The sequence below is a fragment of the Lepidochelys kempii genome, chromosome 12 (genome assembly GCF_965140265.1).
Source record: "Lepidochelys kempii isolate rLepKem1 chromosome 12, rLepKem1.hap2, whole genome shotgun sequence".
Lineage (NCBI taxonomy): Eukaryota > Metazoa > Chordata > Testudines > Cheloniidae > Lepidochelys > Lepidochelys kempii.
This window is the reverse complement of record NC_133267.1, coordinates 37464658-37483117: the sequence shown is the minus strand read 5'-3', so window position 1 is coordinate 37483117 and position 18460 is coordinate 37464658. Positions and strand designations below refer to the sequence as shown.

Below are 18460 nucleotides of genomic sequence, written 5' to 3'. Positions count from 1 at the left end.
CTTGCACAGTGACAAAGGCTGCAGTGTGGTGGAGGCTGCTCTGCCCGCTGAGGCAGAACTAAGGAAAACTTCCATGCAGAGAGCCAGCCCCGCAGCAAAGGAGAGGTGTGGAATCTAGTCCTTCCAGAGAAAATCTGTGCTTTTAATTAGGGATCCTTTCACCCCCGTGCTATGCTGATGAGAGACAGATCAAAGAGCGGTGACTGACCGACAGACTGACAGATAATGGAAGAAGCGGAAAAATCATGGAGCAGGTCCTCAAAGAATCAATCCTGAAGCACTTACATGAGAGGAAAGTGATCAGGAACAGTCAGCATGGATTCACCAAGGGAAGGTCATGCCTGACTAATCTAATCGCCTTCTATGATGAGATTACTGGTTCTGTGGATGAAGGGAAAGCAGTGGATGTATTGTTTCTTGACTTTAGCAAAGCTTTTGACACCGTCTCCCACAGTATTCTTGTCAGCAAGTTAAAGAAGTATGGGCTGGATGAATGCACTATAAGGTGGGTAGAAAGTTGGCTAGATTGTTGGGCTCAACGGGTAGTGATCAATGGCTCCACGTCTAGTTGGCAGCCGGTGTCAAGTGGAGTGCCCCAGGGGTCGGTCCTGGGGCCGGTTTTGTTCAATATCTTCATAAATGGTCTGGAGGATGGTGTGGATTGCACTCTCAGCAAATTTGCGGATGATACTAAACTGGGAGGAGTGGTAGATACGCTGGAGGGCAGGGATAGGATACAGAGGGACCTAGACAAATTGGAGGATTGGGCCAAAAGAAATCTGATGAGGTTCAACACGGACAAGTGCAGGGTTCTGCACTTAGGACGGAAGAACCCAATGCACAGCTACAGACTAGGGACCGAATGGCTAGGCAGCAGTTCTGCGGAAAAGGGTGACAGTGGACGAGAAGCTGGATATGAGACAACAGTATGCCCTTGTTGCCAAGAAGGCCAATGGCATTTTGGGATGTATAAGTAGGGGCATAGCGAGCAGATCGAGGGACGTGATCGTCCCCCTCTATTCGACATTGGTGAGGCCTCATCTGGAGTACTGTGTCCAGTTTTGGGCCCCACACTACAAGAAGGATGTGGATAAATTGGAGAGAGTCCAGCAAAGGGCAACAAAAATGATTAGGGGTCTGGAACACATGACTTATGAGGAGAGGCTGAGGGAACTGGGATTGTTTAGTCTGCAGAAGAGAAGAATGAGGGGAGATTTGATAGCTGCTTTCAACTACCTGAGAGGTGGTTCCAGAGAGGATGGTTCTAGACTATTCTCAGTGGTAGAAGAGGACAGGACAAGGAGTAATGGTCTCAAGTTGCAGTGGGGGAGGTTTAGGTTGGATATTAGGAAAAACTTTTTCACTAGGAGGGTGGTGAAACACTGGAATGCGTTGCCTAGGGAGGTGGTGGAATCTCCTTCCTTCGAAGTTTTTAAGGTCAGGCTTGACAAAGCCCTGCCTGGGATGATTTAATTGGGGATTGGTCCTGCTTTGAGCAGGGGGTTGGACTAGATGAACTCCTGAGGTCCCTTCCAACCCTGATATTCTATGATTCTAAGCCTGCAGCCTGTCTCCCTAGGGCGGTCATTTATGCAACTCAGGCCACAGAGATACCGCCCCAGCATGTGTCCCATCAGATGTCCTTGCCAGGGCTCCCTGCTTTCCGTCCTTTGCCCAAACCTTCTGCTCGGTCACAGCTTTCCCCTCAGGTTCTTCCTGCTGCCACTCCCTGTGGCAGAAGCCTAGTGGGTGGAACTGCTGGGAAAAAGCCTTTCTGCACATTCAGATAAACAGTGTCGCCAGGGCAGGTGTCATTATCTTGGTTTCTGTCCTCTTTCCCCTGTTCTTAATACTAACAGGGTAACCCATCCATGGCTACCTAGCTTCCGCGCATGCCCCTATGTTACCAGCCACAGCCACTTGAACCCCACAGTGATTTTAGGGGTAACAACTCAGATTCCCCTGCTCTCCAGGCAAAGGCCCCTGCCACTGGCTGGGTCTACCACTGCCAAGGCAATCACACTGACACCTACTGCCCCTGACCAAAGTAGAGAGGGGCTTCCATATGCTCAGTGCTTCATCCAGCTTAGAAGAGAGGTTCTATTACCCCTCTATTTGGCACTGGTATGATGACTGCTGGAATGCTGTGTCTAGTTTTGGTCAAGAATTCAAGAAGGATCTTGAAAAACTGAGTCAGAGAAGTCAGGAGAATGATTAAAGGATTGGAAAATGTGCCTTATAGCGACAGATTGAAGGAGTGCAATCTATTGAGCTGAACAAAGAGATGATCGAGAGGTGACTTGATCACAGTCTATAAGTACCTATCTGGGAATAGAAATTTAACAACAGTGGGATCTTCAGTCTAGCAGACAATGGTATAACAAAATCCAATGGCAGGAAGTTGAAATTAGACAAATTCAGACTAGAAATAAGGCACAAATTTTTTAAGGGTGAGGGTGAGTAACCACTGAAACAGTTTACTAAGGGTGGTGTCAGATTCTCCATCCCTGGAAACGTTTAATGTTCTTCTAAAAGATATGCTCTAGTTCAAACAGGAATTAATTCAAGGATGTCTTGTGGTTTGTGTTATGCAGGGGGTCAGGCTGGGTGGTCCCGTCTGGTGTTTTAATCTATGAATCTAAATCCAAACACCACACTGTCAAATTCCAGTTTTAGAACTTTTCATGTTGGCTCATTACTTCTTCTATTTGAAGCAACCTCTCAGGAGCTTGAAAATAACATTTCTTCCCCTACCAAATGTTCTTGCTCTCCCTATGGCAAACGTTAATTTCTTTGCCTATGTTTTTGATGGCGCCTGGCTGCCTTCAGCTTTCTTACTTTCTTGTCTATCTAACAGCATCACTAATGATAGCAGCACAGCTCTGGGAAAGGAGACTGATGGTTCACGTGTGCTTCTTTTGCCAGCTGGCTCTGTAGGAGCAGAGCAGAAAACACTGAAATACTGTAGGGTCTATATAAACACACACATATATATTTCCAGTCTAACAAAATGGTAGATTAAAAGAATATGGATTTTAGAGAACATAACATAAGAACGGCCCGACTGGGTCAGACCAAAGGGCCATCTAGCCCAGTATCCTGTCTGCCAACAGTGGCCAGTGCCAGGTGCCCCAAAGGGAATGAACAGAACAGGTAATCATCAAGTGAGCCATCCCCTGTGCTCATTCCCAGCTGCTGGCAAACAGAGGCTAGGGACACCATCCCTGCCCATCCTGGCTCGGAGCGATTGATGGACCTATCCTCCATGAATTTATCTAGTTCTTTTTTGAAACCTGTTATGGTCTTGGCCTTCACAACATCCTCTGGCAAGGAGTTCCACAGGTTGACTGTGTGTTCTGTGAAGAAATACTTACTTTTATTTCTTTTAAACCTGCTGCCTATTAGTTTCATTTGGTGACCCCTAGTTCTTGTGTTATGAGAAGTAGTAAATGACACTTCCTTATCTACTTTCTCTACACCAGGCATGATTTTATAGACCTCAATCATATCTCCCCTTAGCCTCTCTTTTCCAAGCTGAAAAGTCCCAGTCTTATTAATGTCTCCTCGTATGGAAACTGTTCCATACCCCTAATAATTTTTGTTGCCCTTCTCTGAACCTTTTCCAATTCCAATATATCTTTTTTTGAGATGGGGCGACCACATTTGCACACAGTATTCAAGATGTGGGTGTACCATGGATTTATATAGAGACAACATGACAGACAATTTTGTGTCCTATTATCTATCCCTTTCTTAATTATTCCCAGGGTTCTGTTTGCTTTTTTGACTGCTGCTGCACATTGAGTGGATGTTTTCAGAGAACTACCCACAATGACTCCAAGATCTCTTGCTTGAGTGGTAACAGCAAATTTAAACCCCATCATTTTATATGTATAGTTGGGATTATGCTTTCCAATGTGCATTACTTTGCATTTATGAACATTAAATTTCATCTGCCATTTTGTTGCCCAGTCACCCTGTTTTGAGAGATCCTTTTGTAGGTCTTCACAGTCTGCCTGGGTCTTAACTATCTTTAGTAATTTTGTATCATCTGCAAATTTTGCCACCTCACTGTTTACCCCTTTTTCCAGATCGTTTATGAACATGTTGAATAAGACCGGTCCCAGAACAGACCCCTGGGGGACACCACTATTTACCTCTCTCCATTCTGAATACCTACCATTTTCCTATCTTTTAACCAGTTACCAATCCATGAGAGCACCTTCCCTCTTATCCCATGGCAGCTTACTTTGTGTAAGAGCCTTTGGTGAGGGACCTTGTCAAAAGCTTTCTGAAAATCTAAGTACACTATATCCATTGGATCCCCTTGGTCCACACGCTTGTTAACCCCCTAGTAGATTGGTGAGACACGATTTCCCTTTACTAAAACCATGTTGACTCTTCCTCAGAGGGAATGCTTCCCTCCTGTACCAGATTCAAGCCAATTTAAAGGAGATCAGCTTTTGGATGCACACTGCATGACAGCACTATTTTGATTTTGATAGGGATTGAGGATATGATTAAATGATTAAAGGTCTAGAAAACATGACCTATGAGTTAGGCTAAGTTTTAGTCACGGGTATTTTTAGTAAAAATCACAGACAGATCAAGGGCAACAAACAAAAAGTCACGGCCCTGTGACCTTTCCAAGAGTAGCTGTGACTAAATCTTACCTGCTTGGAGGGGGCGTGCCCCTGAAGACTGCTGCTGGGGGCGGGAGGAGAGTGCAGGCGACACTTCTGCTGCGGGGGCAGCCCGGGGCCCCCTGCCACTGGAGCAGGGAACCGCTCATGGCTCTGCCACCACTGCCATTCTGAGTGTGGGGTGGCCCAGGGCCCCACCACCGCTGGCCCCAGCTGCTGCTCCAGGACAGCGCCAGGGACTAGCTGCCTGGGGCTGCCAGAGCAGCGGTCAGTGCGGCTGGCCATGAGGCTTCCCCAGTTGCTAGGGTGGTCCTGGGGTCAGCCGCACCAGGGCTGCAAAATTCATGGAGGTCACGGAAAGTCACGGAAGCTGTGACCTCTGTGAATGATTCGCAGGCTTACCTATGAGGGAAGATTGAAAAAATTTGGTTTGTTTAGGCTGGGAAAGAGAAGACTGAGGGGAGGAGGACACGATAACAGTGTTTAAGTACACAAAAGGTTGTTACAAGGAGGAGGCAGAAAAATTGTTCTCTTTAACCTCTGGGCAAGAAGCAATGGGCTTAAATTGCAGCAGTTTAGGTTGGACATCAGGAATAACTTCCTGACTGTCAGGGTAGTTAAGCACTGGAACAAATTGCCCAGGGAGGTTGTGGAATCTCTATCATTGGAGATTTTTAAGAGCAGGTTAGACAATCACCTGTCAGGGATGGTCTAGATAATATTTAGTCCTGCCTTGAGTGCAGGAGACTGGACTAGATGACCTCTTGCGATCCCTTTCAGTCCTACAGTTCTATGATTCTGTATGTTCACTAGTGAATACTGATCTGCAATTACTTGGTTCAGCCACTACGTGAGCATTCTGAATCTGCATACCTGCCCCACAAAGAACTTTATTCTGGCAGCTAAGAACTCCTTGGGGGAACCATGGCAATTAACTAATTTGCTAATCTAATAACCCACTTCAAAACAACCTGATTCAGGGGCAGACTCCAGCAAAATGAGGCATTCTGCTGCCAGTGCAAACACCTTCAGTGTCTCACTTGCGTAAATCATGCGTGCTCAGCCTGAGGGTTACGAATAGGTCCAAGGTGGATCATGACCACCCTCTCTTTTCTAATGGCTAGAAGGGAGGTTGGCATGTGACAGGATGTAGAAACCCCCAACCAGGAAAGGAAAGGTTAAAACAGCTTTGGGCTGTGGCAGCCCTGCCCTGCCACACCTACTAGGCATTCCAGTCTTGAAGGAGGAGACTTAAAAGAGAGAAGCTAAATCCAGAAGGGCCCAGCCTGGGAGGTGGACAGACCTCTCCCTGTTAGCTCCCAGACAGGAGTGCTGCGGAGGGCAGAGCTGCCTGGGGGTCCTGCACAATAGCCCTGAGACACTTGAGCTGGGCTATGGCTCGTCTCGTATCTCCCAACAGGAGAAGCTCAAGAAAGGACATGTTTGGACTATTTTGATATTGTGCTTTTCCTTTGGTGCCTTTCCTCCAAGGCCTGCAGGGGGCTGGGAAAGAAGGCCTGAGGTAGGCTGCAGAAGGACATAGGCCAGGGAAGAAGCAGAGGAAGAAACCGACCTTCATCACCTGCTACAGAGGCCCTGGGCTGGAACCCAGGGTAGAGGGAGGTGTTGGGTTCCCCTGCAGGCCACCAGGGAATGGTCTGAAGAAAGCCCCAGACAATGGTTATAAGGACTAGCCGGCCTAGGGTTAGGCTGGTGACCAGGCTGCTAGACTGTTACTGGGCTGGACTGGACTCTGACATACCCCAAAAGGGGTGAGTATAAAATGTGAGCTGGCCGGAGAAATTGAAAGTTCACAGACTGTCACAAAAACCTATAACAATGGATGTACGTGGGAAAAGGTGAAGTAGGGTGACCATATTTTCCCAAAGGGAAAATGGTACACTGCATGGGGCTGGCACAAGGCCTTGCCTCCCACCCCCCATGCAAGACCCCCAACCCTCCCTGCCTCTTGTCCTCCCAGGGCTGGCTAGAGGTTCCCCTCTTCCTCCCCATGTGCGGGATCGGCCCGAAGCCCTCCTCCCTCCCACCGCCTGCCTGCGCGGGGTTGCCCCAGACCAAGCTGCTCTCCTGAGCCCTTCCTCTGATGCAGGGCAGGCGTTGCTGCTTGCCCCCCCCCCACATGTTCCTCCATGCACCACTAGGGGTCGCACCCCCCCTTTTTTTTTGTTGACAAAACTGCATTTGTCCAGTTTGTTTTTGCCAGCTGGGGATCAAATGCCCAGTTGTTTGGTTTTTTTTTGGGGGGGGGGGTCAGGTTGTCGGGGACAGGGCTTAAAAAAGAGACTGTCCCGGCCAAAACGGGATGTATGGTCACCCTGACTTCATACAAACAAAAGGGTCTCCAGATATAATTCAAAGACTGTGTTAAGATCATGTCTGGTAAACAAGAGACGTGTGGAACCGGACAACAGTGAACCAAAATTGGTGTGCTGGAAATGAGGCCTAATCAGTGGACAAAATAACAAAGGGATGGGCTATTCTTCCCATTACTCTCTTTTGCGGCACTTAAAAAAACAGACTGTGGAGGGGAAAAGATGGATGGACAGCTGGATGTGAACGCGGCTGACAGGCAAGAGAAGGGGAAGGAGCAAGCATCATTCTCGTGGCTGCTACCCCCACCATCTCCTGGGACCTCAGACCTTCTTCACGCTAATCCTGAGAGATGTTCTGACCAGACTGGGCCAGTGAGTGGGAGCCAGATGACCTCACCACCAGCGCCAGCTAAATCCCAAATACCACGTGGGATGTGAGATCTATAGTCTCCCACCCTCTAATGTGTCCTTTTCCTTCCCTACCTTATTTCTTACTTTCCTAACTCTCTCCTTTTTCCTTCTGTTTAATAAGAGTCTGACTTAGCCAGCCAAGGCTGTATTTTGCAACACTGCTGTGAGCCTGTGGCCAGAAAGACCGCTAAAAGCAATGCTCTACATAGCCCGATGCTGGTACAAGTTTGCCAGGTCTCGGAGGGTACGTCTACACTGCAATTAGACACCTGCACTGCAGCTGGCCTGTGCCAGCTGACTTGGACTCCCAGGGCTCAGGCTGTGGGTCTGTTTAATTGCGGTGGAGACATTCTGGCTCCGGCTGCAGCCCGAACTCTATAACCCTCCCACCTTGCAGGGCCCTAGAGCCTGGGCTCCAGCCTGAGCCCAAACGTCTGCACTGCAATTGAACAATCCCTTCGCCCGAGCCAGCTGGCACAGGCCAGCCACATGTTTTTAATTGCAGTGTAGACATGCCCAGAGTAGCTAAATAAGACCCTGTGATGGGCCTGTGTTTTCTCCACCAGAGACAGAAGCTGCATTTTCTATCTTTGCTGTTCTTTTCCTTCCCCTTTTGTTTGTCTTGTTTTGTTTTCTAGGAAACAGGATCAAACTTTAACAATCGCAGCAACGACAACAGCTCCAGCGCCTCTCAACTAACTTCTCTTTCTCCCAAAAGGGCAGTTATGACCAGCTAAGAGACTGTCAAACAAGAGAGATTTTCTTTCTAAAAACTCACCCGTTAAAGGGAAACAGAAAAGCCTTATTTGAAGGACAGCCTTATTTCATACTTTCGCTTTCAAATGCTTTAACTGCTTTTCCTATTTTTCTCCTGTATCTTTAATAAGAGTTTAAAAGGATTTATGTGTTTGCCATGGGCTGGGGTCTCTATAAACCAAATTCCAAAAAGCTGTTTGGTGTTGCACAAGATACAGCGTCATGTAAAGACCTTTGACTCTTTGAGCCCACATATTCCATAATCTAAATTAATACAACAGGTGACAGTACAAAAAATTTTAAGAAACACAGGTGTCAGTCAAAGGAGTTTATTCCCCCCATATGCTAGGGCTGAATTTGGTCTATTTTTGGCAAATTTGCACATCTGATTTGTATTCACTACCCCTAAAAACAACGCTTTTTTTTGAAGTATTCTGACATGGTTTCCACCAACTTCTAGTAAATAAATAGCCTCTCAACAGGACAATAATAACGAAGAACAGAGAAAAAACATAATGATCATCCTGGTCTCACTAATCACCGAAGAAACTAATTTTCTAAAGATAAAAAGCGTGAAACTATCTTTCAGAAGAAAGTGAGCAGCAGCCCGGATGCTAGGTTCTGACCTGACAATGTCAATGTTATTTCACATGCTGGAAAGAAAATCCCATCAGGTTAGACTCGGGATTGATAATGTTCTACAAAATCCATGGCCACCTGGACCTTCAACCAAGAGAGAACCGTGATCTTCCTGCTCCAATAGCACATCTATGGCTGGAACCAAAGAAGAAGCTGCAAGAGCAATTAGCAGTAAAGGGCTTATAACTCATAATTTAGCCGTTCTGATTCTACCCAGTAGAGGTTAGTAGTTTGCAGACACAAACAGGACAAGCAATATTTGTTTGTGCATCTGCAAACTAGGCATAACCTGTGAAAACAGACACCGGTGAAGTTCAGCTTCTCAAATTTGAGTGAGCTGGTGAGTGCAATAGGCTTGATTCTCCCCACCAGACAGTCACTGACGTGAGTGCAAAGTGGGTGTAAAACTACTGAGTGCATTAATAACATTCTAGCCCAAAACACAAACACGGATGTGGTGCCTGTGTGGAAACATTAACACTGAAGACAGAGGCTGCACATGAGAGTTGGCCATGAAATGACCTTTCCAGTCCAGAACTAGAAACTCCTAAAAGCCTGGGAGCTGTGGTCAGATCTGATCATTTGGATGGGGGGAGAGGCCAATTTATATTCAGGATGGAAAAGATTTCGACTTTTGTTACAATAAGAAGCTCACATCCTAACTGGCAGCAGGTGAGTACTTCTGGTTGCTGCATACCCCATGATAAGGATTAGGGGATGAGACCCATCTGCCCACATGCAAGGTTCTGAACACTGCTTCTCCCCTAACTTCAATGGGAATTGAGGGTGCTCAGCACCTTGGGACTTTTCTTAGTCACAACATTAGAGGGATAATCAGTCAGATCCATGGGTAAATCCCCCCGGGATTTTCTGGGGGATTTGTTGAGCTGGGTCTATAGACAAAACCTTTCATTTCCTGGATTATGAAGTCACAACGACTGGTCGTTTGTCCTTTAAGGAGGTGGCAGAAGCCTCATCACTCAAGCCATTTAAAATTAAACAAGACAAGGCACTGGAAAAATTGGAGCTGCTTAGATTCCACCTCCCTCCAAGCCCTACAAAAATCCACCTATAACAACGCAGGAGGCCAGACCAGGCTGTGAAAATGGTCCCTTCTGGCTTGAAGATCTAGAAATCTATGACTATGGGGATTCCTGGCAAGCAAAATATTTTTGCCCAGACACTGTGAAAACACCCCTGCATTTTCATCTATATTGTGCTTCTTATATTCCTTCTCCTCCTCTCTGGGTGTGAAATAAATCAAGCGGGTCCAGAGTCATCAGTGTATTTGGGTTGTTATTGTAGGAAAGAAGGTGGGTGGGGGATTTAGGGAGGGGAACAGTACTGCAGAGAGCAAAACATGGCAGGGAATAAGAAAGGAAGCAGGAAAAGAAAGAAGCATCTCTGGATCTCTTAGGATGGGAGGGCAGAGTAAATCATAATAGCCTTCTGTACCCTATCCCCGCCAAAGTTCTTCACCAACTGTTGGTGACTCCCTCCTCTCACCACCCAAATGCATCCCTTTCTGGGGTGTAGTGTGGCAGCTGTTTGACAGCACTCAGCAACACAGCTGAGAACAGGAATCCTGCATCTACTGGAAACTGCAGGGGGAATTTAGGGTGTCTGAATATGGTTGCTCCAATTGGAAATTGGCCAGGACACTGAGGTTAATATGCCTATGATCATGAAAAGTGTCCTGTCTGGGATTTTTAATGCACAAAAGAGATAAGGTCCTCAATGAGACGAGCCTTCTCTCCCCCCCCCCCCCCGGTTTCTAGTACTTCACAGTAGGCTCTTTCCCTGACCCTGTTGTGAAGAGGAAGAATGGGGACAGTCGGACGTGGAGGCATATACACCATTGCCATGAGGCCTGAAAACCAGCCGCACTGGGTGTGGGAGGTTCTCTCTGTCTCTCCTCTAGATCACAAAGAAAAGCAGCTCCGCAGTCTCTGTTCTTTGCACAGGAAAACCTTTAGCAGTGGGAAGCTGGGGAGTCATGTGAGGAACTTCTGCTACAAGAAGCCACCTGAGAGATACGAGCAGTGTGCCAACGAACACAGCACAATGCAGCTGCAGTGCCTGATCTTGCTCCCACAGGAGGAGGAACTGGTCCTTCTGTCACATAAGGCCCATAGCTCAAAATGCTTTAGAGAGGTAGATAATAACGTGCAGAAACAACAGGCATTCCCAGCACTGAGGCATGGTCCAGAGAGAGAAAATCGGTGAGTCGATAAGGCAGAAAGAAAAAGAGGCTTTTCCAGGAGCTGTGGAAGAGAAGGTTCACACTCCAACAATGGCAGGTCTATGGACCAATATGGCCCACAAGGAGGTCCTGGATCACCATGTCTATGCATCTTCCCCCTGGGGTGTGCCTAACTCCACAAGCTATTAGAGCCTCACTCATTGCCCCAGAAGGGTGTATATGAAACCTGCTCTGCAGAGACTGGGGGGAAGCCGGAGACCTCAGGTGAGGTGAGCAGAGATGATCCCTGTCTCAAGGATGCCTGAGAAGTTGAAAACTTCCCAGGGGAGGCAGGGCGAGGTGGCTGCTATTTGCCCAGTGTGTTTTGGCCACGTTGGAAGTCAGTTGTGTGTTTGTGAGGCACAGCCTGGAGTCAGAGGAGACATGCTTGTATCACACACACCCTGCCTCCTTTTCCCTCCGCACCAGCAGGGGAGCCGCAAAGGCCACTGTAAAATGTCTCCAAGTAGCTGTCACATGATGACAGGGAGTGTTACTGCTTTAAAGGAACAAGGAGAGGACAGCTGGAGACATCTGTGGTCCCTTACTCATGGGAGTGACACTCACTCATACAGGTAGTCCCACTGATTGCACTTGGGGACTGAGGGTTGCAGGATGGGAACTTCTGAGCTATCACTGATCTGTGTTGTCTATATACTGAGTGGGCCAAATTCATCTCTGGTGTAAGCCCACTGATGTCAATGGAGTTACACTAGGGAGGTGTTTGTCCCAGTAGGCTGGAAGTTATTGTGTTCCTAATGCCGTCCCTGCACTCCTTGCCTTATCCTGCCAAGCCATGTAGCCACGCCACAGAGGTGATAACCTGTCAGGCTGCCCCACTGGGTGAGAGGAGGAGGCTACAGTGATTTTGCAAATTCCAATTGGAAGGGTCGATTCTGCAATGGAGCTGGTCCCCAGCAGAACAGCGGTGGTGTTAGCTCAATACGTGCTGTAAGCCTGTCACGGGCTCGGATTAGAAATCAGACATAGCATCTGGTCTGGGATGGACTGCAGTGTCTCTGTCAGGCAAGAGCAGCAGGTGGTGATGAGGAGGAAGGACATACAGCTGGCTCCAGCAGCTTTTCATGCAGGATAAGGTATTATATTTCTCTCTAAAAGCTGGCAACTGAACCCCACATGCTGCCAATATCCTCATGTTGTTTCCTAGTCCCTTGAAAGTGGTAAGTGCCAGGAATGAATCACCCTCAGATTCTTCCTGTCTCACTACCATGCTGTGTCATTTCTGCCTGTTCCCAGCTGGCCCCAGTGTAAAGAAGACTGCCGCACAGGGACAGAACGTTCAGCTTCCGACTATTCCTTCTTCACCAACCAGGCCTTGCCCACACATCCACTCTGCGATCCCTGACTACATGCACCACTAACCAGTCTCCACCCTTGCATTAGCTTCACCCTCACAACACTCCTCCGGGGCTTTTAACTCCGTACTGTGCTTTCATTACACCTCTGCTGCTTGGCTGTAAGGTGAAAATGGCATTTCCAGTGTGTATCACTGTCAGGCATGCTGAGATATAACAGCACAGGGCCTCCTCAGAGCTCATGTACTCCAAACTGGTGCCTATGTTAGGAGATACTGGTACCAGATAACTGTGATAGGAGGTAATCAACCCACTTCCTTTATTTATATATCACTGGCACAGTAAAAAACATTGAAAGGATGACTGGAATGATGGTTCCACTGAATAACATAGGACAAGTCAGCTTGAAAAAGGAAAGGACGAGGCACACAGACACATCAATGTACAGGATACTGAATGGGACAGTGGCAGTGCCTGATTCAATAGGATAGTGATTTCTGACCTCACAATGTTATTTCAATGAGCAATGATCGGACAAACACCTGTTTATTATAAACCAATGCTACGTATCTTGAGTGTGTAAGTTCACGTTCTACTTAGTGGGTGCAAAACATTTCACAGGTGGAAAACGCCAAGTCAGAAGAAGAGGAGTTTAGCTGTAGAAAGACATGATAGCCATAAAAGAAAAAAAGAAAGATACCACTAGGTTGCCCTCTCAGGAACAAGATAACAGCTGTTTAAACAGCCAAGTTAAATAAGATATAGCCAAAGAGAACTGGAGGCATTTAGTTTCCTATTGGAGGTTGTTTTTTTTTAACAATATCATTTGATGTAAAACTTCCTGAGGATTTTCCAGCAGATTCATTTCTGAGCATATACGCAAAGCAATTTTGTATTGTGCAGCCATCAAAATGTATTGCCCTGCACTCCATCCCCACCAAGAAGGTGGAATAAAACTCTGCCCTTATGCAGATTGCTAAGTGCGTGGAAGTCCGAGGGGCCATGACTCGAGATGGCTGGTCTGGGCCTCACCATGCAACTGATGGGGGCATTCTGCAGCAGTAATTCTGTATTCTATGTAGATGGCTTGTAAACACAAGGGCTTAGGGTAGGAGGATGGCTGTATCTCTGCATAAGAGCAACAGCTAGTACAGTGCTGCTCTGTTTTGATGGGTCCTTGTACACAGAGCCCATCACCGCGGAATCTGAGCATTTCCACTAAGATCCCACACAGAATACAGTCTCTAAGTCTGGTCTGAGCAGGAAGTTATCAGCCTTGCAGTGCAGAGGAACTCAAACAGATGCTGACCAGAGAGGGCAGACCTTGAGTGCCAACAATCGCTGATTATGTAATTGTTCCATCAGGGATCCCTTAAATGCTCATGGAATCCAGCTGGAGATCTTTGCCTTTCTGTGCCATTCATCCAACTTTCTGGCCCGGAGGTGGACATGCTGGCTGCACAATGAGTCAGAAGGCACCCATGTTATCCAGCCTGACAGCTGCACAGTTTGTTATAAGGACAAGAGAGGAATAACAGCTGATCCTAATCACATCCGACTGCGGTATCTTCTGACCCCCTGTCAGTAGGAGGTGGGCTGTGATGCAGGGAGGGAGGAGAGAAAGATAGCAGAGTATAGAAAGGAGACAGCACTGAATGACTTCCTGTGCTTGGCATTTGCCTGAACACAGCTCTTCCATTTGTAACCAAACACACAGTGACCCCCTCACCTGAAACTGACAAGCAGCATGGGGGCTGGGTCTGAAAGCACGATAGGTATTGCTGTCTGCAGTAAATGCTCATTGTTCTGGATGGAGGGTGGCAGTTAAATGTAAAATAGTAAGGTGCAGAGAACCACTCTTCCCTCCCCCAACTAAAATTAGCCTTCCTCTCCAAGCAACCTGCTTCCCACTCCCCTCCAAAGTGCTGCAACAAAAATTCCTGATTTCCCTGTCACTTGGGCCATGATGTCGCTTCTCTTAGAATCATAGAATATCAGGGTTGGAAGAGACCTTAGGAGGTCATCTAGTCCAACCCCCTGCTCAAAGCAGGACCAATCCCCCATTTTTGCCCCAGATCCCTAAATGGCCCCTCAAGGATTGAACTCACAACCCTGGGTTTAGCAGGCTAATGCTCATCCTTCCCCTGGTGCCTCTGTCCTTCTGTGTTTAGTTTGAGCTTTTCAGGCTTGCCTGCAAGGCCTTACAGAATCCTGCATCTGCCTGCCATCTCCTCCAGCCCCCTCTGTGATCTTCTCCAGGGAGTCTACCATCAGGAAAGCCTCTTTAGCCTTCTCCCTACATGTCATCTTAAAAGGGGCATGGGGCTGGAGGGAACTGGCGGGGAGGGGATGTTACTGTTTGGGTGCAGTGAGTGAGATTCACCAAGAGTAAGGGAACTGGAGCAGTGGTCCCCAAACTTTTTCCATCACGCTCCCCCTTACCTGTAATGGAACCAGCCCGTGTCTCCCCCTCCGCCCCCCAGGAGCCATGGTCAGGAGCTGTGGATGGGAGTGGCGCTGAAGCCGGGAGTAGGGCTGAGGCGGGGCCCAAGAACCATGGCCGAGACCAGGAACGGAGCCACGGCCGGGAGTGGGGCCACAGCTGGGGCTGGGCCAAAGTGGAGCTGGGTGGCACTCCCTCCCTGTCCCCCATGGGGACTGGCCTGGAGTCGGACCCCTCTTTGGGAAGGTGCCTGGTTGGTGGTTTTACTCTCTTTTCCCCCCTGCAGTAAGGGGCTGCAAAGGAAGGATTTAGCTGAGAAGCGGAGAATGCCACAGGAAGCATCAGACAAAAAACTCCCCACAATGGTGCAATTTTGTTGGCTCTTTATTTCCTCTTGGAATCTCTCTGGAGACTCCTGCAGTATCTCAGACTTTGTGAGGGCTGGACAGAGGCTGCGGAGGGCTGGAAATCGGAGGTATTTTAGGAAATGAGAAGGAACTGGGATCACACATGCCCTCATGTTCTGGGCCTTTTGGGTGCTGACTGAAGAGAGGGGGAAATGGGTCTCCTATGAGGGTTTGGAACCCAAAGCCATTTCCCCTGAGCTTTTGGACTGGAGAGATCCTTGAGACAGAGAAGCAGCTGTGGTTTTAGAACAACGTGGAAGACAAAGCTGCCCTTAAGATGAAAACCCCTGACTGATTCCCTAAGGCAAGTGAGTGGGTGGGCAGAAGGCCCAAACTGGAGCAAGGACCAGGCCCTTTCTGATATATTGGGGTCCAAGTGAGCTGTCACCACGGCAGGCTTGGGGGAGGAGGTTGTCCCCCACCATGGACATTTCCTTCCCCTCTAACTGAGCTGCCTTGAATCCTAGAGCCCCAGTCACAGTGGATAGAAGCATTACTGGCTGAGGAAAAAGCCAGGCTCTGCCTCAGAAACCTGCCCCCAAAATGGCCATTTCCAGGGCTGCTGCAGAGTGGGGGAAAGGTGGCATAATTCCCACTCTCCTGGCACAGGGCCCACCCCTATGATTACATGGCTCCCTTTGCTGGGGTTTCCACCCCTCACTTGCCCTGAAGGGGTTAACGTAGGCTAAGGAGAGGGCCAATTAACCAGGCCAAAGCTGAGGGGAATAGGTGGCTTAGGTAATCCTCTGACTGAATAATGTGGGAGCCCAGCTGAGGAAGGAGCTAGATGGGCTGGGTTTATAAGGGCAGAAAGTTGGCAGCAGAGAAGGGGCTGCAGGGAAGGGGTCTGCAGTCACTTCCTGGGAAAAGAGAGGGGTGTTTGGGGGCTACAGAGCCCAAGTAGCCTGCAGTTACTCCCTGGGAGGAGGGAGTTTTGGGGCTGGCAAACCCAGAGAAGGGGGAGAACCAGAAGGTGAGGAAAGGCTCAGGGAAAAGGCAGCAAGGTTTAAAATGATGCAGACTTTGCCTGCTGATAGAGGGTCCCTGAGCTGGAACCTGGAGTAGAGGGTGGGGCTGGCTTCTCCTACCTGGAGGGTTGGCAACCCTCCAGGATTGGCCTGGCGTCTCCAGGAATTAAAAATTAATCTTTAATTAAAGATTATGCCATGTGAAGAAACCTCCAGGAATACATCCAACCAAAAGTGGCATCCCTACCTGCCAGGGGGGAAGTGGCGCTGGCTGGGCAGTGAATGGGAAGAGTGCCTGAGCCTGTTCCTAAGAAGAGACTTGGATACGCCAGAAAGGGAGGACACATGTGACTTGATGAGAGGGCTAAGCTATGAACACAGCGCATCTTGCCTTGCTGACAGCCGGGAGAGAAGACAGGGCATGTGATGAGGGGCAGAAAGATGGCTTTGGACCTGGAATCAGCTAATCTCAAGAGCGACCAGCAGGAGGTGCACTAGTGGTGAGCAAACCCTGTGACACTCCCCCTTGCACAGGCCACATCCTTAGGAAAACCTGGCTCCCTGTGTGCTTTCCACAGGCATCCCTGTACGGCATCACACGGTTAGCCCCCCTCTCATGGTTCCCTCACGGCTCAGGCCCCATTCTCTAAGAACGCACCTCTCCCCTACTCACTCAGGCTCTGTCCCAGTGTCAGGTGGTTCCCAGTCCCTTTCCACAGGCTGTGTGCCATTAACATATGTCTGTCCACTCAGGTCATTTCCCAGGACAATGCCATGCCCTCTAGTTTGTGCCCCTCCCTCCACAATTCCCAAGCTCAGGAGACAATTACAGCATGAATTATGAATGGCTGCGTTTCTCGTGCTCACTGCTTTCGGTAATAGCTGCTCTCACTGTTTAAAATAGGTCAGCGCGGGACACGGCTCATTGCTGCTGCTCCTCAAAGTTGAACTTTCACGCTCAGTCAGCCTCCAACATCATATTTAACTATGACCCATTTCAGCGTAAATCTGTGAGCAACAAATTCCCCTTCACCCTGGCCCCAAATGGTTCCTCACCGAAGACAGGAAGCAGGAAACCCAGCTGTACGTGGACCATTGCTTCCTACCACCAGTTCAGATTCCTCACTGCTCTGCCATCATCTGTTACAAAGACACTTCTGATGACACACACACAAGGGAGTAGGAATAAACTCAAGAAAGAGCCCCATAGATAGCTCCCTGAGGCATCAAAAAAGCCAGCAGAAACCTTAAGTGCAAGTGTAACCACAGCTAAGTACAAATATAAGACGCTGTGCATAAGCTTTACAAAGAACTAGAGTAGCATTGTTATAACTCAGTGTACTGCCTGTAGTAACTTTATTGTAGCTTTAGAATGTTTTGGACCGTAAGTGTTCTGTTCCGTTGGTTTCATTCGGGCTGGATTTTTGAAGGAGACCTGTATGGCTCAAATAACCTTTTGCACCTTGCCATTTAATCTCTCATCTATAGAGAGATTTTTCTTGCCTTCCGGCTTCCTTTTTTCTGTTGGAGCATGCAGGCCTTCTTTGGCTCTGTTATGGCACTCTGAAGTAGCAGTCATGCCGAATCTAAGGATTTTAATAGTCCCATCTTTGTCCGGTTCTTTTTGACTATCGTGTTCTTTTTAAAAAAAAAATAAATTTTTCAAGTTCCCCTTTCTAAAGTTGAATGTCACTATTACAGATTTTGGCCCAATTCATCTGCTGTGGACGGCAAACTTAATTATATTTTTCTCGTCATTTTCTTAGTGGCTCAACTGTAATACATCTTGAACCAATTCCTGTGCTGTACTTGGGACTAACCTGGGAGTAGCATCACCTATTGAGTAGTTTAGAAGCTGTTCTTCCGAGGAGCAGCTGGTTAAGGTATTGACAAAATTATTTCCGTAAGACATGTCCTGACATGTGACCAGTTTATATGCTGAATATCCCCAGTCTTTGAAGGGATTAGGACCTGTAGTGTAGTCAGTGGTCCCTTCCATGACTGCCTGGTCCATTCCAGGAATTACGGAGACCCTGACTGGTGACAGTGGGCAGCAAAGGGTGTGTTGTTCATGCTACAAGATAGTCAAGGAGAACTACAGGGCCTATGGGCATGCAGTAACCCCAGCAAAGAATTCCCACCCATTACAATCAAGTCCTGTATCTTTTCAGCAATGAGGGACACTACATGACCCAGCTCTAAATCTTGTTTGCTTGGGCCACCTGTACACTTAACCTATTGGAGTCCATCCATCACTAGGTGACAGAGGGTCTGGTGTCTAGTTCTGCTTCCTTCTAGGCTA

At 48.1% G+C, this 18460-nt stretch overlaps 1 protein-coding gene across 3 annotated transcripts in view; it reads right to left on the bottom strand.

Moving 5' to 3' along the window:
* The window catches only part of JPH3 (junctophilin 3), a 123587-nt gene that overhangs the window by 62701 nt on the left and 42426 nt on the right, over positions 1-18460 (bottom strand). The gene's annotated exons all lie outside the window — the stretch shown is intronic.